General features: G+C 38.2%; 1 protein-coding gene across 6 annotated transcripts in view; it reads right to left on the reverse strand.

Moving 5' to 3' along the window:
• Mtmr3 (myotubularin related protein 3) overlaps positions 1-25632 on the reverse strand; it is a 103256-nt gene that overhangs the window by 69580 nt on the left and 8044 nt on the right. The window contains exon 2 of one of the 6 annotated variants that reach the window (XM_052199609.1): positions 3102-3167. The exons of 4 other annotated variants lie outside the window; for them this stretch is intronic. The gene's annotated coding sequence lies outside the window, so the exon portion shown is untranslated. Of the gene's footprint in view, positions 1-2696; positions 2721-3101; positions 3168-25632 lie in introns of those variants that run through there. One more of the 6 variants, XM_052199608.1, reaches the window with a different exon arrangement.

Raw genomic sequence — 25632 nt, forward strand, 5'->3', positions numbered from 1 at the left:
AACTCATTGGATAAAAATGCTGTACTACAGGCCGGGCAGTGGTGGTCCACACCTTTAATCCCAGCACTTGGGAGGCAGAGGCAGGTAGATTTCTGAGTTCAAGGCCAGCCTGGTCTACAGAGTGAGTTCCAGGACAGTCAGGTCTATACAGAGAAACCCTGTCTCGGGGAAAAAAAAAAAAACCAAAAAGAAAAAAAAAGAAAAGAAAAGGAAAAAAAGAAAAGGAAAGCAAAAACAAAAAAGAAGTAGAAGCAGAGGGATCTCTGAGAGCTTGAGGCCAGCCTGGTCTCTGATCTACAGGCCAAGTTCTAGGACAGCCAGGGCTACACATTGAAACCCTGTCTCAGGAGAAGAAAAAAAATACTGTACCATACAAACATAAGGACCTGAGATCAAAGCCCCAGAATCCACATAAAATATATACACAGTGTAAGTGTCTGTAATCCCAGTGCTCCTACAGGGAAACAGGATGCTGAAATATAAGAATCCCTAGAAGTCCAAAGACCAGCTAACCTGGCATAATCGGCATAAAAACAAAAAGATTCTATCTCAAAAAAAAGGTAGAAGACTAGAACTGACCCTCAAGGTTGTCCTTTGACCTCCATATATTGATGCAGACATATGCTTGCACGCGCAGACACACACACACACACACACACACACACACAAATATACACACATAGATGCATCATGTACAGCCGCAAAAAATGGGGGAGGGGAGCTAATCTAAAAGAAATATATGTTAAAAAGAAACTTGGTGGTTAGAAAGAAGATAGAGGGGAAGGAAATATTGTTTCTTTTTTAGATAATGAAAACATTATAAAATTGTGGTGATAGTTGTGCAATTCTCTGAAGAGAAAAAAATCACTAGCTTATATAGTCCAAATACTTAATATATGTGAACTACATGTCAAAAAAGGTACTTTCTTTGTTTACATGTGGTGCAGGTACACATACATATGTGTGCATGTACATACGGTGATCACAGGTCAACAACTAGGTCTCTTCCTCCTTCATTCTCCTCTAGATTTTTTGAGAAAGAATTCTCAGCAAACCTGGAGCTTGCCAATTCAGCTAGACTAGCTAGGCAGCAAGCCCCTGAGTGTTCCTGCCTCCACGCTACCACACCCAGCTTTCTTTTCTTTCTTTTTTTTTTTTTTTTTTTTGGTTTTTTGAGACAGGGTCTCTCTGTGTAGCCCTGGCTGACCTAGAACTCACCCTGTAGACCAGGCTGGCCTCAAACTCAGAAATCCACCTGCCTCTGCCTCCCAAGCACTGGGATTAAAGGTGTGCTCTACCACTGTGCGGCCACACCCAGCTTTCTACATGGGTGTTACCAATCCACTCTCAAGTCCTCATGCTTGAACAGTGAGCATTTTCACTGACTGAAGGGCATCCCTAACTCCCAATAAAGCCATTTTGGGTGGGGGGATAGAAATCAGGTTAGACATGCTATACATTCTAGACAGACAGACAGACACACACACACACACACACAAACACACACACACACACCACATCTGCTTTTTTTAAAGAACCAAGAATAGTGACACACACCCTTAATCCCAGCACTCAGAAGAGGAAAGTGGTCTCTAGGAATTGGAGGCCAGCATTGTCTATATAGCAAGAGTTAGGAGAGCCAAGATGAATAGTAAAACCTTGTCTCAATAAATAAATCAGACAAGGTTGGTATTGTTGGTTCAGTCTCCCTTCTGAGAAGACTATAACATTTTTTAAAAGCAAATATTAAGTAAGAATTAAATATTGTACCACTTTATAAGTTTTCTGTTCAAAGCAATGACTATAGGTACAAGACAACACAGAGCAAATGTCCATGTATATAACAGCAGGGCAGTAAGCTAACATCTAAGAGGTAGATATGGAAATAGAGAAAGGCAGATCGGTTATTACTATTTTCTTTTCACTGTATTGTATCTCATTTCAGAGATTCAAGTTCTGCTTACTTGATTGTGTCAGTATTTCCACTGCAGAATTTTACATGCAAAAAAGTTTGTTGCTTATTAAATAGTGATGTAAAGTAGCCAAATCACCACTCAGAAGTATGCCACAACTCTAGGGAAATAGTATTTTTAATTGACAGTTCTTAAAATTAATCGTTTTTAGTTCATGTGAGATTTTGTTTCTTTGGGGTTTTTTGAGGGGAGGGGCTTTTCGGAGAGCATTTTTTGTTCATGTTTTTAATAATCATGAGCTGAGAAGCCCTATTAAAGGGTCTGGGTGTGAACATGTCTATTAAATTATAAGAGTCCAAACTAGCCTCTAATGACAGTAGTCAGATTAGTCATTTGCTAGGGTAGCAGAGAAAAATGAGGAATGATTCCTTCATTGGGTGGTAATATGTATTTGTCAAAAATGCACTAAGTAAATGTCCACATAGACACATTTACCTTAATAATTTCTTCTAAAAACCAGGTACATAGAGGGGCTAAACAAAAATGACTCAGAATTAAGAGCATTTACTCTTGCAGACAACCTGAGTTCTTTTGCCACCAAACCATATCAGGTGATGCACAGACTGCCTGTAATCCCAGCACTAGATTTATCTGATCTAGAGGTCTCTAGCCTCCAAGGGCATACCCCCACAAAGACACAGACACATAATTTAAAATAAAATACATCTTTAAAAATACATAGAAATATGGGCTGGTGAGATGGCTCAATGGGTAAAAAAGTACCTGCCTCCAGGTCAGACACCTTGAGTTGGATCCTTGAGACCTACAGGGTGGAAAGAGAGAACTGGCTATAAGCTCTTCTCCAGCCTCCTCAAGGAGGCTAAGCAATGTGTACACTGTACATGCATGCACATGCATGTGCATAGACAGATAAATGCAATAAACTATTTTTAAATAGAAACAAGCTTTGGAACAATTATTGGGAAATTAATATTAAAAATCTCACTAAAGCTGAGTAGTGGTGGCACACATTTTAATCTCAGTATTGAAGAGGCATAGGCAGGCAAGATCTCTGTGGGTGCCAGGCCAGCCTGGTCTACAAAGGGAGTTCTATGACAACCAGGACTACACAGAGAAACCCTGTCACAATAAATAAATAAATAAATAAATAAATAAATAATCACTTACTAAAAACAAGTTAGGCTATTTTGAATTCTGCTTTATTTTGATTCCAGGGAGTACCACTGTATAATCCTGTTAACATAAAATGTAAAAATGAGGTCAAAATGAAGTAAAAACTAAATTATCAACTCTTAGAAGAAAGAAAGAAAGAAAAGCTTCATGGCACTGCATTTGTTATCAAAGACACACAGGCACCAAAAGAAAAACCAATCTTTTGTGCATTAAAGAGCACCATAAACATAATACAAAGGAAACTTCTAGAGTGGTTAAAATATCTGCAAACCCCATACCTGACTAAAAAGATTAATAATCAGAAACTATCTTAAATTTCTACATCTCAACAAATAAAAAACTAAACAAACCTATTATAAAGAGGGCAAAGGACTTTGCTATGGTCTTTACGGCCCCTCAAGCTTCAAATCATATGCACTGACACAAACATCGCTACACAGGTAAGGCCTTTCTTTACTGCTGCAATTAGTTAAATGAAGTTGTACAGGTAAGGCCCAGTCCTACAGGACCACCATGCATATGAGAGATACCAGTATTCATTATCCAGAAGTCAGCCCTAGGCAAAAACTAAACCATGCCAGAACCTCAAATAGAGACTTAAAATATACACTGTTCCAAAAAATGTCTATAAAAGGAGAATAAAGCAACATCACTAGTAATTAAAAGCATAAAAATGAAAACCACAATTAGACTATAATTATTTTATTTCTAAGAACTACTATTTAATCTTTAACTTCTTTTTTGTTTTGTGACAGGGTATCATATATATAGCTCAAGCTAGCCTTGAACACACCATTTAGCTAAGACTGACCTTGAACTCTTAATCATCCTGCCTCCAGCTCCTAAATGCTAAAATTACAGATCTGTAACACCATGGCTAGTTAATAAGAGCTTTTTTTTATTTTATTTTTTATTCGATATATTTTTTATTTACATTTCAAATGATTTCCCCTTTTCTAGCCCCCTCCCATCCCCAAAAGTCCCATAAGCCCCCTTCTCTCCCCCTGTCTTCCCACCCACCCCTTCCCACTTCCCTGTTCTGGTTTTGCCCTATACTGCTTCAAAACATAATCCATACATCAAATGAGGTACAAGAAGAAAGGAGGAGTGGCCCCTTGTTCTGGAAAGACTCAGTGAAGAGCTTTTTATTTTATTCTTTTAAAGATTGATTTTATGTCTGTGAGTACACTGTTGCTTTCTTCAGACACACCAGAAGAGGGCATCAGATTAGTGGTTGTGAGCCACCAAGTGGTTGCTGGGAATTGAACTCAGTGACTCTGGAAGAGCAGTCAGTGCTCTTAAGCCCTGAGCCATCTCTCCAAACCACCCCCAATAAGCTTTTTATTTTTTTAATTTTTCTTCCTTAAGTGTTGTTTAGGATATACAACAATCGGTGGGATTTAAGATATAGCCATTGTGATAGTATGGAGATTCCTTATAAATAGTAAGCACAAAAATAACAACATGATCTAATAAATGCACCTCTGGATATGTACTCAGAAGAAAGAGAACTTGAAGATACTTGTACATCAATATGCATAGCAGCACTATTTACAACACTCCTAAGACAAAAGCAAACCAACTGTCTACCAATATGTAAATATTAAACATGATGCTTATATACAATGGAGTATTGCTCATTATTTAAATGGAAGGTAATTTAGACACATGCCACAAGATGAACTTTGAAATACTGCTTTGAAAAAAAAAGTAAGTACTCCTCTTCCCAAAAGGGAAATATTGGATGTTTTCACATATATGGAAGTACTTAAGACAGTCAAACTCACAGAAACAGAAAATGGAAGACAAATTACCAGTACCAGTAGGAGAAGCAAATAGGAAATTAGAGTTTGATAAATAGAGAGTATTCCTAAAGTCTTGATCATGGATTTCTTTCTTTTTTCTTTTTTTTACCCCCCAAGACAGAGTTTCTCTGTGTAACCCTGGCTGTCCTGGAACTCACTCTGGAGACCAGGCTGGCCTCAAACTCAGAAATCCACCTGCCTCTGCCTCCCAAGTGCTGGGATTAAAGGCGTGCATCACCACCGCCCAGCAATCATGGATTTCTTGTTGGACATATTCATAAGTGGTAAGAAACTCTAGAAAAATCTTTATTTATTTAGCCTAGCATAGATGGCTTAATTAGCCAAAGTAAATCACTTTAACTAGTACAATGTGCAATCGATGACCTAGTAACTTTACGTAATTAGGTTTTTTTAAAGAAATGAATTTGGGTTTATCTGATTAAATTCTTAAAGTGAATTGCCTAACTCTATAACAAAATCACTCATAAAATAAAATGCCTATACAGCCCTCAGCCAATCGCCCAATAAAGTCAAATATCTGAAGTGCACTGTAAGTCTAATTCTACTGGATTATACTTAATCTAGAAAACTATTTCCTCAATATTAAAATCAGGTCTAGAAACTTGCCAAGAGTGAATATAAATTAATTCAGAATGTTTATTAATATGTCTTGTAAGATATCACTATTTCAAAACTATAATTTTATTAATTGTGTTAAGAGGAAACTTTCTTTGTCCTTTCTTGGCTACCTTTGTTCTACGTATATAAAATTGGACAGTTTAATAAACTATTTCACCAAATACATCAGTGAGAAAGCCACAGCAAGACTTTTTTTTTTTAATGGTTTATCAAGACAGGGTTTCTCTGTGCAGCCCTGGCTATCCTGGAACTCCCTCTGTAGACCAGGCTGGCCTCAAACTCCGAGATCCACCTGCCTCTGCCTCTTGAGTGCTTGGACTAAAGTGCACCACCAGGCTCCAAAACATCACTTTTAAGTATCCATGTCTACACTTAAGCATCAATGTCTACATTATTAATTATCACCAGACTGTCATGTCCACCAGCTTCCAAATAATGACAGAGGCTTATATTTATGAATATTTAGGCCTTATAACTTAAGCTTCTTCCCAACTTGCCCGTTATCTTTCCTCACAGGCCTGGCACCTGTTTCTTTCTTCTTGCTTCTTCCTCAGTGACCTCTGGGGAATCTCCCACACCTGAATCCCTCCCAGAGTTCCTGTCTCTGCCACAAAGTCCCACCTATCTCCTCCTGCCTAGCTACTGGCTAGACAGCTCTTTATTAAACCAATCAGAAAGTGGAAAAGAATGCTTACAAAACAGGTGATGCTTCATAAAAATAACAATAACAAGTCCTAGCCTGCAGGGTACTGAAATAAAAATTTGAATACTACAAAGACAACCTTTACACACAGCACAAGATTATCCCAGCAACTAAGAATTAAAATTATCGTCCCAGCAAGGTGGTTCAGTCCTGTAATTCCAGCACTAAGGAAGCAAAGGCAAACAATCACTAGTTCAAGGCTAAGCTCAGCTGTCTGTCTGTACTGACAGATTCTACCTCAAAAAGCAAAGAGGGAGGGAGAGAAGACAGACAAAAATGGGGCCAGCAAGATGGTTCAACAAGTAAAGGCGAATACTACCAAGACTGGCAACTTGAATTCCCAGACTCCACACACAGTAAAAGGTGACTGACTTGATTCCAGCAGTGGTACTCTGACTTCCACATGACATGACATGGCATGACCACACACAACACAAAAATAAATAAATGTAATTTAAAAAAACTTTTAAAAACCTTAAAGAAATGTGGCCATGCGTTTAAAAAAAAAAAAAAAAAAAAAAAAAAAAAGCATTGTAGGGCCTAGAAACACTTCCAGTATTAATGACAGGAAGCATACAGTGAAGTAACAATGACTTGATGACTGACTGCTAGCAAAACCACATCATTATACATTTGTCCCCAAAACATCCAGAGCAATAAGTTCAGATTTTTTACCTTACACTGCAATATCCCTTGTGGAAAGACAGATGTTGTTCAGCTGAAGACCTCTTCAGAGTGTGTGTGTGTGTGCGCGCGCGCGCGCGCATGCACTAGTGTACATGTGAAGGACTGAAGACACCTGTAAAGTCACTTCTCTCCTACCTGATGCTATCAGGCTTTCACAGCAAGGACCTTTATTTACTGAACCAACTCATCAGTTATTTCTCTGTACTAAAAGTAGGTACTATTTCATACCTACATCTTTGAAATTATAATTCCCTTTTTTCTAGTATTTATTATATGTGTGTATATGTATGTGGGCATGGAGGTCAGAAGACAATTTGCAGCAGATTCTCTCCTCCTTCTACCATGTAGATTTCCAGAAGTCAAGCTCAGGTTGTCAGAATTCCACTCGCCAATCCCAGTACTCAGGAGGCAGAAGCAGGCAGATCTCTGTGAATTTGAGTCCAACCTGGTCTATAAAGATAGAGTTCCAGGCTAGCCCGGCTTCATAGTAAGGCCCTGTCTCAATAAATAATTTAAAAATAAAACTCTTGGGGTTGTCAGGCTTGTCTACAAACATCTTTACTCTCTGAGTCATCTGACCAGACACTCTATATCTTAATGTTTATTCCCTTTAAATTTAACTGAGAAAATTTAAGGTGAAACTCCCGTGCCAAAAGAAACTTGAAAACTGTCAATCATGTAGATTATTTCTCCATTTAACTAAGAACAGGCATGAGGAAAGTCAGGCATGGAGGTGCTCACCTTTAATCCTAGCACTTGGGAGGTAGAGGCAGAGAGATCTCTGTAAAGTCAAGGGCAGCCTTGTCTACAAATTGAGTTCCACAACAGCTAGGACTGTTAGACAGAAAAATCCTGTCTTGAGCCAGGTGTGGTGGCGCACGCTTGTAATCCCAGCACTTGGGAGGCAGAGGCAGGTGGATTTCTGAGTTCGAGGCCAGCCTGGTCTACAGAGTGAGTTCCAGGACAGCCAGGGCTACACAGAGAAACCCTGTCTCAAAAAAAAAAAAAAAAAAAAAAACCCAAAAAAAAAAAAAAAATCCTGTCTTGTAAAAAAAAAAAAAAAATTGTTTAAAGAAAGAAAAGAAAAGGCATGAGTAAGTCTCCAACCCTATTGCTTTTTCCTTAAGCTAGGAACTGAGTGAGATCAGAAGCCACGATCTACCCAAAGATATTTCAAGGGGCTGGAGATTCATCTCAGGGTAGAACATTTGTCTAACATGTGGAGGGGGTGGGGGAGGTCTCACTTTGCAAAAAGAGTACGTCCTCCAGAGAATTGCTACTTGCTAATCAAAAAGAAAAAAAAAATTAGGCTCAACATTAACTGGAAGTCATAGAAGCCATTTATATCAGGTGGCCAGTTTAGAGACACACGCTAAGAACTACAAATCTCTAGACAAAGTCTAACAGCACAAGGACATGTCACATTCAATAATATTTCAAGTTCATCTCATGCCAGATGCCAATACCAGCAGCTAACTTCAAACTTGTATAAATTCCAAGACAAAAATTATTTTAAAATTTTGAAATCATCTGTAACTTTCCCCTCTGTCAAGTGATCCCCTGACCATTTAGCTATTCAGATTGACTCAATAGTTAGTAAATAATATTTAACCAGACAACCTTCAAACTAAAAATTTTATCCATATATAACATGGATATAGTATCAATTTACCTACTACCACTAACCCACTATTATTTACCTAGAAATACTGATAATAAAATGAGAAATTATTCATCCTTATTGATAAATATTTAAATGCTGCTGCTTGGTAGACTAATCCTAGTTAAACAAAGAACAAATGAAAATGACTTGACTTAGTAGTCTACTAAATATCATACTCTATATGACTATAAAGTCTCATGGGGGTAGTAGAGAAATGACTCAGAGGTTAAGAGCACTGGCTGCTCTTCCAAAGGGTCCAGGGTCCATGTCCAGCACCCACATGGTGGCTGATAATCAAAAACTCCTGTACCAAGTGATCCAATGCCCTCTTCTAGCCTCAGAGGACCCCATGCACACATGTGGTACATGGACATACATGTAGGCAGACCACCCAAACACATAAAATAATTTTAAAAGTTTAACACCAAAATAAATTCTATAACAAAACAGGTCTATCCTGCAACTTGTAATGCAATTTCCATTTTTCAGCTCGCACACAAATAGCCAGGCGCCCAGTTTATGTGCAGCTATACTAAGGTTTAACATCAGACGGCCACTTAAGCCCAGGAACTAGAAGTCTGCCTGGGCAACACAGCAAGACTGATAAAAGGATGGGAAGAAGAGAGGAAGGCAGTGAGGCCTACAAGCAGCACTTTACAGGAAAGCTCCTTTGTTAGGTAATGAAGAGAAGTGACAAATACTGTTACACAAAATTAAAGAGTGCAATCATAAACAGTGACCCAAATATAAGGCATATATAGACCTTTGGCAGTAATTTCCTTGAGACAATAATATAATGCTTTTATATGAACTAGCCATTTGTAGCTAACTCCTTCTCTTCCTAAAATATTAAAGATAATTTTAAAAGCTTCAACCTCTTGAATTATTTTAACACTCTAATTAATACAAGTTGGTAAAAGCCAATTAAAAAGAAACTCCTTGGAGCTGAAGATTTAGCACAGTTGGCCAAGTGTTTGCCCAGTATGCATGAAGCCTTGGGTTTGATCTCTAGCATTATATGTATGTTCATGGTGGTACACACCTGTAATGCCAGCACTCTGGAGGCAGAAGAATCAGGAATTGAAGGTTATCCTCTACCACTCTGTGAGCTGGAGGACAGCCTGGTCTATACAACATGCTAGTATTTCTGATCAAGAATAGAAGCTGAGTATGTTAATACATGCTTCTAACCTCAGGACTCAAAGACAAGAGAACTACAAACACAGAAGCCTGCACTGCAGAATGACAACACTTCACGAAATAATAAATCTGACAGATAGCTCAGTAAGACACTTGTGCCACACAGGGGTCCACAAGGTAGGAGAACTGACTATCATAGGTTGTTTTCAAACCACAGGTAATCCTCTGACCTCCACACTGATCAGATCCCTAGGATCTTGTGCATGCTAAGCCAACACTTGTACCCCTAAGCTTTGCTTTTATTCCTTTTTTGTTGTTGTTACTGTACTTTATAGTAGGCATTTTAACTTACCACAATGTACCTTCAAATGAAACTTTATTACTTGCTGTGTTAGAGTAGACGTCTATGGTACTCAAGCTCCATTTTCCACCTTGTCCCTTTTTTTTTTTTTTTTTTTTTTTTTTTTTGGTTATTTGGATTTGTTTTGGGGTTTTTTGTTTTTTGTTTGTTTGTTTGTTTGTTTGTTTTTGAGACAGGGTTTCTCTGTATAGCCCTGGCTGTCCTGGAACTCACTCTGTAGACCAGGCTGGCCTCGAACCCAGAAATCCGCCTGCCTCTGCCTCCAGAGTGCTGGGATTACAGGCGTACGCCACTATTTGTATTAGTTTGCTTTCTATTGCAAACTAATGTAGCAAAATGCCATGACCAGAAGCAACTTGGGAGGGAAGGGTTTATTTGGCTTACATGTCCCAGTCAAAATTCATCACTAAGTGAAATCAGGGCAGGAACTCAAACAGAACAAGGGCCTGAAAGTAGTAACTTTGGCTTGTATCAAGTTGACAAAGTAACTAACCAACACTATCATCATTAATGTTTCTTCTAGATATTACAAAATCCATAATTCATTGTTACTATACCCACTGTGAAATGATCAACTATATCCCCCTTCTCTTCCTTTTTCTGGTACTGGGATTAAACCTAGGACTTCGATTGTGCTAGGCAAGTATTCTACCATTTTAAACTTGTATGGACCAGGCTGGCTTGGAGCTTGTCATCTTCCTTCACTGGTTTTGGGATTATAAACCTCTGCCCCCAGGCCTGGTTTCAAAGAGGAAAGATATCTTTATCTGAACTCAAGACTTGTCTTTATTTAAAGCTCTGTTAGAAGAAGCCCAGAAGAAAGCCCTTTATAAGAGGGCCAGGTTAGTTTTACTAATAAGGTCTTAGCTGAAAGGTATGGCCTGAGTTAAGTGACATCTTTCTACCCTGGTGACTTAGAACTGGAACTTCAGTGTAATTCTGATTTTTACATGTATGGTTCCCAAGCAGTGGCTTACTATGTAACAATTTATGATCACTCTCAAGAAACCTCCTCCAACACTTGGCATTTAGTCTGGTAAAGACATAGGGCTGCTGCACCCTTCTAAAACTCACTGATGTTTCCAACAGGGTTTCTCCTCTGCTTGGGTTCTCTGATCTCCTTCAGCAACATACATCAAAGCACAAAGCTTGGACATATAACTTACCTAATGTGTTTCTGTGATCACAGCTCTGTGTTAGTTATTGTCCAAGTTCAAGAACAATTTTATGTATTTTGTTTACCCAGTTTTTTAGTTTTATATGGGGAGAAAGGTAGACTCACACAAGTTATACCATCATAGCTGGACTAATTTAACTTTTTGTAAATACAAGAGTCTGAATGATAAAAGTCATTATAGGGCGTTTTTAGTTTAGCAATTTGTGAAAGCCTAGAGAAACTCCCCCTCTAGTCTATACAGTGTATAATACATAATTGGCAAACTAATCCATGACAAGAATAGTTCAATCACCTTCAATCCTGGCATCTGCAGAATAAAAGGCTTTCATGACTCAGCAAGCAGAATGAGATGTACTCCATCCACCATATTCTACCTGCTCTCCCTGTCCCATCTGCCTCCCATGAAGTCTTGAAACACCCATCATCATGTAAGTTCTTCCTTACTAAATTAGCTTCCCAGCAAGACATATACAAATCTTTATAAATGAAAGAGTGAACTGGCTGGGAAACAGATTCCAAAATAGGTATACATTAAAATCAGAAATTTATAATACTTAAGAAGAAGGGGTGGGAACGAACATACACACAAACACACAAACGACAGTCAGAATTTGTGATTTTATTATCCTTCTGGATGTGTGCACACATAAGGAGCATGCTACAGTGTATGCCTGTGTGTGTAAGTGCACATTTATGTGCTTGTGAAAAGGGCAAAATGTCTCTTCCTCTATAGACTGCCACCTTTTTTAAGATTTACTTTTATTTTATAACTATGAATGCATCATGTATGCACTAGTCTACATAAAGTAAACCTCATGACAGAAGTCATAGCAGGCATCAGACCCTAGAATTGGAGTTACAGAAGGCTGTAAGCCACCATGTTGGTGCTAGTAACCAAATCTAAGTCCTCTGAAAAACTCTTAATTGCCAAGCCATCTCCAGCCCTAATTAAAAAAATATATAAATATTTGTTCATTATTTGGGAATCTCACATCATACATTCTATCTTGGTCACTTCCCAGTCTTCCAAAGTCCACTCCCTTCACCTGTCCCATAACCTCTCCCACCCCCACAGAAAAGGAAAAAGGAAAACAAAGTCCATTTTGTATGGTCCATATATTCACTGGAGCATGATCCTAGTGGGCAGCGCCCCCAAGGAAGGATGAGTCATTCTCTGCCTACATCCGTGCCAGAAGCCATCAGCTAAGGAGGGCCAAGCAGTGGCCTCTGCAGCCCTGACTACCACACCCACATGAGGCCACCGACATCAACATGGCCTTTGGTTGTATCAGGACCACTAATCCAGTCATTACCCTCGGCTGCTGCTCTCACCAGGAGTCTCACCATGGTCTCAAGTGGTTAGACATGCACTCACACCAGCATGGCTGCTAAGGCAGCAAAGCCTGAGTACACCACCGAGACTGCATACACCCACATGGATCTCAGGCTTTATCATGGCTGGGGCAGCATGGACCACTGATACCAACATATCTTCTGGGAGTACTGCAGACCCAAGTGGTCCTTCAAGGAGGTCCAATCCAGAAGGTGACCCTTTCCTCATATTGGGCCTCTGTCATTGCCCAGAACCAGTGGGATCCTGTAGCCCCACGGCATGTTGCAGGGCTGAGTCTGCATCCTGCTGACCCTGCTGGGGAATGACAGCATGTAGACCTCAGCCCTCTCTCACCTGTCACCAACATCACAGCTCTAGGTCCTCCTCTCTCCCCAGCACAGGCACCTTTCGGTTTTTGTACCTTTCTTTCCCACCTCTCCATTACAAATTTATTCATTGTAGTGGTGCTTGCTTGAGTGTCCTCCAGCACCACCCCCATAAAATGTTTAAGCAAAATGAAAATTTTTTATTTACAGTTAACAGTACAAGAATACTTATATTCTCACTTATTCCAAGTGGGCTTTTCTAGGAGTAAAGCTGGCTAAATAACTGACAATATTCTTTCTAGATTCTATAGTAAAGTTAAAAAAGGTCTAGCATCCAGGCATGTCCAACGAGAGGTGCATGCATGTGAAAGAAACCCAACTCAAGCAAACCAACAAAAGCAGAATTTACTGACTCACAGGATACTGAAGTAAAGCACCAAGATAGAAAGAAATGAAGACAACAGGCTCTCAAAAGCTCAGTGGCAGTAGACCCATTTCTTCATTTCATGCTACTCTTTACTTTCCTGGCCTCATCCTCTCCCTCTGTAGCTATACCCTTGACAGAGCAAGAGGAGACAGGCGTGCAGCTAGAGGCTGTCCCAGCTTCACAAGCCCAAAAGAAAGTTGACAGCTTATTCTTATTGTTTCTGTTGTCAATACAGTAGTGTATATATGTGTATATGTAGCTATATTAATGTTTTTATATATGATATATGATAATGAATACTATATAATTATATATTATAGATAATATATATTGACCCTTCGTGGCAAATGCCCAATGCCCATCAGCACAGGATGAATTAGTAGAAAACTGCTCTAGCCTTGTAGATCTACCCTTGAGCCAACAAGAAAAAAGAGTGGAATCCTCACTCAATATACAATGTAACAGTTTGGCCAATATATTGACTGACTTATTCTTCTAATTTGCTTTTTTAAAAGACCTTTTTTGTTTGTTAAACTTTTTTAAGTGTTATGCCTACATGGGTGAGTATCATATGCATTCCTGGTACCCACAGAGGCTAGAGGAGGGCCAGAATGGGAATTACAGAGAGTTGTAAGCTGCCACATGGGTATTGGAATCAAACCCAAGTCCTCTGTAACAGCAACAAGGACTCAACCACTGAGCTATCTCTCCAAACTCATGTTGATTTATTTTGATGTCATAAATTAAATGTAAAGACTTCAAAAAAATGTAGAACTCCAGCAAATATACTATTCCTTTTACTAATAAAATTAAGTATTGTAAGATAATTTCTATATGCTTAGACAATCTAGTGGTGGCACACGCCTTTAATCCCAGAACTTAGGAGGCAGAGGCAGGGGGATTTCTGAGTTCGAGGCCAGCCTGGTCTACAGAGTTCCAGTACAGCCAGAGCTACACAGAGAAACCGTCTCGATAAAACCAAATCCAAAAAAAAAAAAAAAAAAAAAGAAAGAAAAGAAAAAAAGAAAGTCTAGTTAAAGGATAAAGTCTAGAAATTAACAATAATTTTACTAAATGTAAATGTAAAAAGCAATCTAACTCTCACAAAAGTCACTGAAAAAAATCCTGCTACAAGGAAAAAAGGGAAAGATTCATAAAAGTCAACATGGTAGTTTAGTAATCTTATCTTTCAATATATTTAATAATGGCCCAGGTTTGAAGGTAGAGTATAGGCCATATACTATTAGTGATCGATCACACAGTCATCCAGCCATGACTTATGACTAAGACTCATAAAACATTCATGCTGTAAGTTATCTCTAGAGAAATGGGTCTCCCTTTTAAAGAAAGAAGATGGATTTTTAGCTGGAAAGAAATCCAAAATTACCCTGCATATCCAGGTTTTAAATTACTTTATTTCAGAACAAATCCAAACAACTGAGTATTAACTAGAAGTTGGCAACCTCAAATTCTTTGCTGGGCTACTGATGCAGTTAGCTACCTGCTATAGTTTTATATTTCCAGTACTTCTAAAATCCCATGCATACTATTTTGTTCGACATCACAATACTACACTCAGATGTACATTAAATTCAAACAATACATTCAAAAACATAGACCTATAAGCTACAGAAAAAAAATTCTACTAACATGTTATCTTTTAAGCGTAATCTAGAGCAACAAAATATTATACTTTTAACAAGCAGTAAATTGACATTTATGATGAATTAAATACAAGGTAAAATTTATTACTTAGTAACACAAAGTTCTATTAAATTCTAAAAATCAGAGTCAATAAAAATGAAGCATTGTAGAAAATATGTATGAGTCAAGATTCTTGGCTTGTAACAGCCACAACATACAGGATATTCTTTTAAGTGGTTTACCATTTATTAATCAATCTCAAGATTCTACAAGGCAGGTAATATTGCCCTTGTTTTACAAAGAGGGAAACTGAAGTACAGAAAAATTACTTTCTTAAGTCATAAACTTAATCAATAAATATTTTAAAGATGCAGGTTTACATCATATAAGAAATTCAATAGGACCAGCATATGCAGAGCCAATCCAAATCAAAGGTTAACTGAGGACCAGGTTCAGTGTCAGAGTGCCAAGGGTCAACGAACGAATTGTTTAGGGTTTGTTGCTTTGTTTTGAGATTTATCCTATTTATGTGTGTAAGTGTTTTACTGAGTGTATTATGTGCACCACGTGTATGTATCTCTGGGTGTCTGCAGAGATGAGAAGGAACTGGCTCCCCTGGAACTGGAGTCATGGATGGTTGTAAGCTATCTTATGGGTGCTAGGGAACCTGAACCCAGGTCCTCTGCAAAGACAAGTAAGTGCTCTTAACCACTGAACCTTCTCTCTAGCCACACTTAATTTTTTAAGGCCATTGTCAAAGCACTAAGTATAGAAAAGGTTGAAGATAAAAAAAAAAAGCAGATGAAAGGAAACTAAGAATTTTTTTTTCAATTCAATGACCAGATCCAAACAATGACAAAGATGGCAATCTGTAGTGACAAATTAGACTGAAGGAGCAATGGAGGGAAGGGAGGGGGAGGGAAAGAAAGATGGGTGGATGAATGGATGTAACATATTCCTTAAATAAAGCAAAGTAATTTTAACTTCTGAGAAGCATATTCTGAAGAAAACAGTTGAAAACTAACTTTTTAATTCCTAAACAGTATACTTGAAATACATCAAATAAACAAATATCTTATTTATAGCAAAATACTATCATGCTTAACACTGTTTTTTAGGATTAACATATTTTGCTAAAAAGTAGAAAGTTCTACCATAATCAAAATGGGCCATTCTAAGTATACTAGGGTTATCTCTGAAAAAATCTTTTGAGGTAATCTGGGTGTTTTCTCATCTCTAAGACACCTTTAAACAGAAAATGTGCATGTTCCTGTGCTTTCCATCCCCAATGGCAATAAAAACAAGTTTTCTTAGTGATTATAAAAGTTTAGTTGATGGGGCTAGAGAGATGGCTCAGTGGGCCATCAGAGGGTGCTTGGAACCAAACGCAGGTCCTCTGCAAGAACAGCCAGTGCTGTTAGTGCTGACCCATCTCTCCAGCCCTCCCTTTGAGTTTTCTTAAGGTGCTACAATGAGGGGGCTGGAGAGATGGCTCGGTAGTTAAGAGTATTTGCTCTTCCAGAGGTCCTGAGTTCCATTCCCAGCAACCACATGGTGGCTCACAACCATCTGTGACGGGATCTGATGCCCTTTTCTGATGTGTCTGAAGGCAGCTATAGTACTCATATACATTAAATAAATAAATATCTTTAAAAAATACAATCCACAAACCATCTTATTTCATAGTATCTATTTCATGGTATTAAAGAAAGCTCATTTTCTAACCATTTTTACTCCTAAAATGTACAATAGATTCAAGGAAAGGACCTGGTCTTGCTTTAGTTTCTTCTAGTCTAATTAGGAGACAGAGGCTACAGTGTCTGGCATGAACATGATACGTGTGCTTACTTCTGAGCTAAGTATATTCCTTTAGTTCTAGAAAACTGATCTGCACTGAGCTTCTTGAGTTAACCCTTAGTCACCATAAGGCTATTCTCGTCCAGGCCCAGAAAAGGGAAAAAGCCCCTTCAGTCCCACAATGGCACCACCATTATAAATCCTCAATTTACTGCTCACCCTAAAATTAAGATAGCAAAAAAGAAAATATTTAAATCTATATATAATGGGATAGTAGTGCCTACTTCTGTGAAAGGTCCTTCCTCTGTGCAGTATTACTCCCAGGAGGTATAAGTAAGATCTCATCTTGATTTCTTGGCTGCCTTTTACTGATGTAATCACAGCATTAAGCTTTGAAATAGAATCCTGGGATAGGTCATTCCCTTCAGTGTCTACCATTGCTTCTTAGTGAGTCAGCATCTGGACTACTGCCAGCAGGCTTTCTACTGCATCTAGCAGAAAAACATATTTCTGGAGAGTAGGAACAGTAAGTGAAACAATACATTTCAAGGCTCCCTAAAGTACTTATCAAGCAAGGGATACAGATACATTTCAAAGCAAGCCACTCAAAATGTTTGAATAACATACAACCTCCCCACATACACAAAGAAAAAGTTTGTGTTAAAAGAAAGAAATAAGTAATGCAGCGGGCAGGAGAATTTGACAAGATCGCCTTAAATGCATGTGTCCTGTAAAATTCCCTGATTTTGAGTAGATTTTATACAAATAAACACATTTAAATTTGTGTAACTCCAAAGACGGAAAAATCATATTAACTTGGAAAAATCATATTAACTTTTTCATATCAGGCAAAAATATCACTAAGTGGAGGAAAGTCTAGTCCCCATAGCTTATAAGAGAATGCTATTATTTAAAAAAAAAGAAGAAGAAGAAGAAGAAGAAGAGAGAGAGAGAGAGAGAGAGAATTAGAAATAGCGGCAATTCTTAGAGAAAGTAAAATAAAATAAATAAATAAATAAATAAATAAATAAAATGAACCAGGAACAGTGGTGAGTTTGAGACCAGCCTGGTCCACAAAGTGAGCTCCAGGACTAGACAGAGAAACCCTGTCTCAAAAAAAAAAAAAAAAAAAAAAAAAAAAAAAAAAGGACTGCAGTCTTGCCAGGCATCACTCAGAAGGCAGAGAGGCAGGTGATTCTTTGAGTTCAAGGTCAGCTTGGTCTAAGAATTCCAGGACAGCCAGGGCAACACAAGAATTCTGTCTTGTAGCTGGGCAGTGGTAGTGCATGCCTTTAATCCTAGCACTTGGGAGGCAGAGGCAGGTGGATTTCTGAGTTCGAGGCCAGCCTGATCTACAGAGTGAGTTCCAGGAGAGCCAAGGCTGCTACAAAAAAATAAATAAAATAAAATAAAATAAATAAAATAAAATAAAAATAAAATGTCCTGTCTTGAAAACAACATGGCTATGGTCTTGCATGGTAGTACATATTTTAATTGCAGCACTAAGACAGCAGAAGCAAGTATGTCAGTCTGTGAGTTCAAAGCCATCCTACTTTACAGATAGTTTTAGGACAACAAGAACTAAATAGAAATATCCCACTCAAAAAAGCAAAAAACAAATTTTATATATATAAAAACTTATACAATTTTAGTAAATAAAGTCTTCACTAAAACATGCAAAAGATTACTCATCTTAATATCCAAGATGAGTAAGCTGTACATATAAAATAAAAATAAAGTCTAGACATTTTTAGGATATATTATGTAATTAGGATCTATTATGTAATTCAATTTAAATAATAAAGCCAAGATAGTCCCTAAGAAGTAGATTTAAACAGCTTACTTTTAAGTTAGCATACTTAAAAGAACATTATCTTAAACCACTTTATGAGCTGGGCAGTGGTGGCACATAACTGTAATCCCAGCACTCTGGGGAGGCAGAGGCAGGCGGATTTCTGAGTTCAAGACCAGCCAGGTCTACAGAGTGAGTTCCAGGACAGCCAGGGCTATACAGAGAAACCCTGTCTCCAAAAAACAAAACAAAACAAAATTAAACCACTTTATGCAAAAAGGAAAAAAAAGAGAGAGGGCCCAAGCACCAAATCACAACCACACAACTCTAACATACAAATATTACATGGGCTTAGCATGCTCAAGATCCTGAGTTCAATCCTCAACTCACGAAATACTGACACAGCTGAAACGCTAATAGATCTCCCTTTATTATACTAATACAGCCTCCTGCCTAAATCTTCCCCTGCAACTTTTTCTCCTGGAATAAATAATCTATCATTTTTCAATATTTTTGATTCTTGCATTTCCTTCTCTAACCTTTAATGGTGCCTAGTTAAAAGAAGATAATGTTATTATCATCATCACTGTAATGACAATAGCATCACTACAAACAGCAAAACCATAGCCCTTACCACTGATTAGCTACCACAATAAACACTTATTAAATCCTCACAGGAATGTTATTCCCATTTCTAAAAAGAAAACAGAGAGAAGATTTGCTCTAAAATCACAGGAAAATTTTACTGACAGACTTTGACAACCATCCTACTCCAATTCATCCTATTGACAATATAAGAGCAACTAAAAACAAAATATGACTGTAACACTAAGGCAGTCTATCCATCCATTAATAAGTATGTATGCATTAACTTCACAATTTTTTTCTTTTTTTTTTTTTTAAGATTTTCACTTATTTTATTTATATGAGTACACTGTCGCTGTCTTCAAACACACCAGAAGAGGGCATTGGATCCCATTATAGATGGTTGTAAGCCACCGTGTGGTTGCTGGGAATTGAACTTAGGACCGCTGGAAGAGCAGTCAGTGTTCTTAACCACTGAGCCATCTCTCCAGCCCTAACTTCATTAATTTTAAAAAATTCTGAGGCTGACAAGTTGACTCAATGCATAAAGGTACCTGCTAGCAAACATGATGACCTGAGTTCTATCCCTAGGAACCACAGGGTGAAACTGAGCTTACTCCAGCAAGTTGTCCCCTGACTTCCAGGGGCATGCGAAGGAACACAAATGAACAACACAATAAAAATATAGCTAATTAAAAAAAATTAGTAGTATTTTATGTGTATTGGCTGTGTACCAAAAGTGTCTGATGCTTTTGAAGTACAGAAGAGGGACTCTCCTCAAACAAGCTACAGATGATTGAGTGCCAGCCACCATATGGATGCTGAGAACCAAATCTGAGTCCTTTGGAAGAGCTCTACAACCCCAATAAACTTTTTAATTAAAAACAATTTTGCTTTACAGTTAACAGTTAAGGAATACTCATATAAACAGGTTATTCTCATTTATTCTCTAAGTGTCTAAGTGGGTTTTTCTAGAAGTGAAGTTTGCTAAACAACTAACAATATTCTATGAAAATTACCAGCCTTTTCAGATTTTGTAGTAAAGTTATAAAAGGTCCAGGCATGTTCAACCTGGGGTTCACACATGTCCCAGAACAGTTATGAGTATGCCCCAATTCATTTATAGTCATCTCACAACATCAAAATGTTGGATTAGAGCCAGGCAGTGGTGGTACACAGCTTTAATCCCAGCACTCAGAACTGGAGGCAGAGGCAGGTGAGTCTCTAAACGAGCCTACAGAGTGAATTCCAGGACAGCCAGGACTACAAAGAGAAACCCGGTCTTAAACAAACAAACAAACAAACAAACAGGGACTGGAGAGATGGCTCAGTGGTTAAGAGAACTACCAATGACTGCTCTTCCAGAGGGCCTGGGTTCAATTCCCAGAAACCAAATGGTAGCTCACAACCATTAATCCGAGGCCCTCTTCTGATGTGTCTGAAGACAGCTACAAATGTACTCATAAGAATAATATAAATAAAACTTTAAAACAAACAAAAAGCTGGATCAGCTAGATATTGTATTTGAGTGTGCATACATGCAGAGGTCAGATATCAATATCACGTGTCTTCCTCAATTACTCTCCACTTTATTTTCTGAGACAGGCTCTTTCACTGAACCCAGAACCCATGATTCCGCTGGACCGTGAAGTCTCTCGCCTTAACCAGCACTGGGATTATAGACGCACACTTGTTTTGTATGTGGGTGATAGGGTACAAACTCATTATCTGCAGGCTTGCATACATTCTATCAAGCACTCTTCCAACTGAGCCATCTCGTTTCAGCCACAGGCACCTCACTTTTTCCATAAAACAATGAATGCATGGGCATACATACATGTGTATACATAAGTAGCTTTCTAGCACCTTTATCCTTAATTATCAAAACCTGAAAACAATACAAATAAGCTAAGGGATATAAACTATGGCATAGTCATATAACAAAATACTATTCTGAAATAAAAACTAATTACTGATAACCAAAACAGGATGAATATCAAATTACACTATATCAAGTACAATATGCCAGTCTGTAACCTCTGCCCTCCAAAGGCAGAATCACAGCAAGTTCAAGGCCACCCTAGTATACAAGGAAGTTTCAGAACAGCCAGAACTGCATATAGTGAGACACCATCTCACAATTTAAAAGGCTGCATGCTATGTAATCCATATATAGAATTCTAAAATAAACAAAGCCATAAAGAGAAAACAAATAGCCAGAGACCAGACTAACTACACAAAGGACTGGAAGAAAAGTGTTTGAGATTATCAAACAAACTATTCTTCCCTGATCATAATAGTTTTTACACAATTACATGTCTAAAACTAAACACTGCTATATGTAAAGTATATCTTAGTAAAGAATAATCTTAAACTATAGATGTGATAGAATCTTAATTATTTCCAATAATATAACAAGATATTGGGTGGGGGGCAAGAACAAAAAACTTTTTTCCATTGTATACTTTGCCTAGAAACCTCAAGAATGTCTGTAAAATCCTTCAAAAGGCTGAGAAATGGCCCAGTGGTTAAGAGTGCTTGCTGCTCTTCCAGACAACTTGGTTCTGAGCACTTACACGGCAGTTCACAAGAGTCTGCAACTCCAACTGTAGAGAATCCAGTACCCTCTCTTGACCTCTCCAGGTATGCATGTGGTACATAGACATACATAGAGAGAATACACTCACTCATGTTAAAATAAATAAATGAAAAATCTTTCATACACACACACACACAGAGAGAGAGAGAGAATACACTCACATGTTAAAATAAATGAAATGAAAAATCTTTCGCATGCGTGTGCGTGCAAGAGACAGAGAGAGAGAGAGAGAAGCATTAGAGCACAACATGCAAGAGTCAGTTCTCTACTTCCATAATGTGAGCTGCAGAGTCTAAACTCTGGTTGTCAGTCTTGGTGGTAAATGTCTTCACCCACTAAGCCATCTCACCAACCCCAACTTATTTTACTTTATTTAATATGTGTATGGCATGTGTGAATGAAGATACATACATGCCACAGGGTACATGTGAAGGTCAGAGGAAAATTTTTTAGGAGTAAGCTTTCTTTCCATCCTAGGTTTCAAGGATCAAACTCAAGTCATCAGACTTGAATAGCAATCCCTTTTATCTGCTAAGCCATCTCACAAGCTCTACAATAGTGGTTCTCAACCTATGGGTCCAGACCATAGAGGTTACATATCAGATGTTTACATTATGACTCATAGCATTAGCAAAATTACAGCTGTGAAAAACAACAAAATAATTTTATGGTTGTGGGTCACCACAACGTGAGGAACTATATTAAGGGGTAGCAGCATTAGGAAGGTTGAAAACTACTGTTCTACAATAAATCTATAAATAACCAAATGGTTCTATTTTATACTATAATCTCTTCCTATTGTTAGTCTATGTAACTGCTTCATGTTAAGATTCTATAATTGACCAGGCAGTGGCTGTGGTGGCAGCAGTGGTAGTGCATATCTTTAATCCCAACACTCAGGAGGCAGAGGCAGGTGGATCTTTGTGACCCCAGCAATGATGAGGCAAAGGCAGTAATAAAGTATTAGTTCCATTTTCTCTAGTCCCCTAAATATGTTCTTTTAAATTTAAGGTCTCATTCATACTAGACTACCTTTCTTACCAGTTCAAGTTCTCTGTAACCAAGCTCCTGTAGGCATCTTTTTCATGAATATATCCCAGCCTCAGTGTTAAATACATAAAGGGTTTCAGCTCAGTCCTTTGCCAAAACTCCCTTCCCCTTCCAATTAGCACACTTCAATTTATTCTTGCAGGCTCAAACTCTATCAACTTTAAACTGATATCTCTTACCTACCATTCAACTGACTAACAGATGTATAATAATACTTCCTATAAGGAGCTAACTAGCTAGCTATTTGCCACTGAATTATCACTTTGCCACAGCCTCATTTCAGATCCTATTTCTGAGTATAGTAGGATTACTGTTTCCAATCTTTCCATAGCTCTAGGCACATTAACACCCAACACCTCCTCCCTGACACTGCTTTTTATTTCAAAAGTCTAAAAGGACTCAATACAGACAGAAAAAGAAGATTCCAATATTTTATTGATTGGAGTCTTAACACTTTGTGGACTATGCTTTAGAAGCTTATCTTTAACTCCACTATATTCTGTGTTGGAAAAAAAACGACAACTAATTCATAATTTGATTTTTCAAACCTGTTCTTTTTCCTAACTATAAGGAAACACACTCATTAGAGAAAACTAGTCAATTATAAAAGAACGTAAAGCAAAAACATTGTATTATCTCACCAAACAGATATTAACATTTCTACTTATATTCTACAAGGTGTCTGTCTTCTGTGTATAAGCATATTAATTAATTTACCAAACCAGATTTAAGTACCACAGAATAAGGAAGAGATCCCGTTTCTCTGGAAGATTCATTTTCTTGCATATTTTATAAATGTATGTTTAAAGGAGTGGAGAAAAAGAGACGGGTAAAGAGAATCAACCTTACTCCGTTTCCTTTACTCCCACAACAAACTATGAGAAGCAGTTTAAGAACATTATACAGTGCAAAGCATATTGCTTATATACTTAGTAAAAGGACTTTTAAGAGATTGTTTTACAACCCTTGAAAAGACTTTGAGAGGTAAAGGAATATCTGAAAGATTGATCTACAATTACTAGCCTTACATGAAACAATAATCTCTACACATTACATGAAACAATAATCTGGACTAGCAAAATAGTTCAGCAGGTAAAAGTGCTTCCTGTACAGTCCCGGCTACCTGAGCTTGATCCCAGAAACCCCAACTCCCAAATCCCCGCCTCCACATGTATGCCATGGTATACAGAAATACATGATAATAATAAATAAAACTGTAAATGATGGGTTTTTTCCCTTTCTTTTTTTTTTTGGTTTTTCGAGACAGGGTTTCTCTGTGTAGCCCTGGCTTTCCTGGAACTCACTCTGTAGACCAGGCTGGCCTCCAACTCAGAAATCCGCCTGCCTCTGCCTCCCAAGTGCTAGGATTACAGGCGTGCGCCACCACTTGGGAGTTTGAGGCCAGCCTGGTACACAAGAGAGTTCTAGGACAGCCGGGGCTATACAGAGAAACCCTGTCTTGGAAATAAATAAATAAATAAATAAATAAATAAATAAATAAATAAATAGAAAGTAAATATGTGCTGGTCAGGTTGATGATGACATATGGCTATAACCCCAATACCTAGGAGGCTAAAGTAAGATCAGGCTGTTCAAGTCTAGCCTTAGCTACACATGTTCAAGGCTAGCCTAAATTCCATGAGATGCTGTCTCAACAAAAGTTAAGAATTCAATCAGCTGCCTAGCAGTGGTGGCACATGCCTTTAATCCCAGCGCTTGGGAGGCAGAGGCAGACAGATTTCAGAGTTAAAGGCCAGCCTGGTCTACGGAATGAGTTCCAAGGCAGCCAGGGCTATAAAGAAAAACCAAAAAATAAAAAATAAAAATAGAAAATAGAAAAAGAAAGAAAAAAAGAATTTAGTCAGCCTATGAATACTTAAATTTATACTCCAAAAGTATAGGGAGGGCTGGTGCAAACAGCTGTCCAACCTTACTGCAGAGTTTTCAGTCTATATCTAAGCCTGATGTCAAACCCTCTAAGTTACAACATCTCCAATAATAGTGGTCTGGTGAGATGGCTCAGTGGTTAGGAGCACTGACTGCTCTTCCAGGGGTCCTAAGTTCGAATCCCAGCAACCACATGGTGGCTCTGACGCCCTCTTCTGGAATGTCTGGAACTCAGAGAACTTAGGCCTGTCTCTGCCACCTGAGTACAGGAATTAAAGGTGTGTACCACCACTGCCCAACAGAAAGAACCTTCTATATCAAAGTGCACAAGGTTAAAAAAAAAAAAAAATCTGGGCTGGGAGGTGGTGGCGCATGCCTGTAATTCCAGCACTCAGGGAGGCAGAGGCAGGCGGATTTCTGAGTTCGAGGCCAGCCTGGTCTATAGAGTGAGTTCCAGGACAGCCAGGGCTACACAGAGAAACCCTGTCTCGAAAAAAACAAAAATATCTGGTATGTGTCCAAGGCACCTTACAAAGCAACCACCTTCAACATTAAGTGTCTCATTCCTTTTAGTTGACAAAAAGAAAACCACACAAGCTGCTTAATTATAATCTCTTTTCACAATCTCTAAGATTTTAATTATCTTTCTTTGATAATGACCATACCAAGAAATAAGGCGGGTGGTGGTGGTGCACGCCTGTAATCCCAGCACTTTGGGAGGCAGAGGCAGGCGGATTTCTGAGTTCGAGGCCATCCTGGTCTACAGAGTGAGCTCTAGGACAGCCAGGGCTATACAGAGAAACCCTGTCTCAAAAAAAACCAAATCCAAAAAAAACAAAAAAAAAAAAAAAAAAAAGAAGAAGAAAGAAAGAAAGAAAGAAAGAAAGAAAGAAAGAAAAAAGAAAAGAAA

The sequence above is a fragment of the Apodemus sylvaticus genome, chromosome 11, assembly GCF_947179515.1.
Source record: "Apodemus sylvaticus chromosome 11, mApoSyl1.1, whole genome shotgun sequence".
In the NCBI taxonomy this organism is placed as follows: domain Eukaryota; kingdom Metazoa; phylum Chordata; class Mammalia; order Rodentia; family Muridae; genus Apodemus; species Apodemus sylvaticus.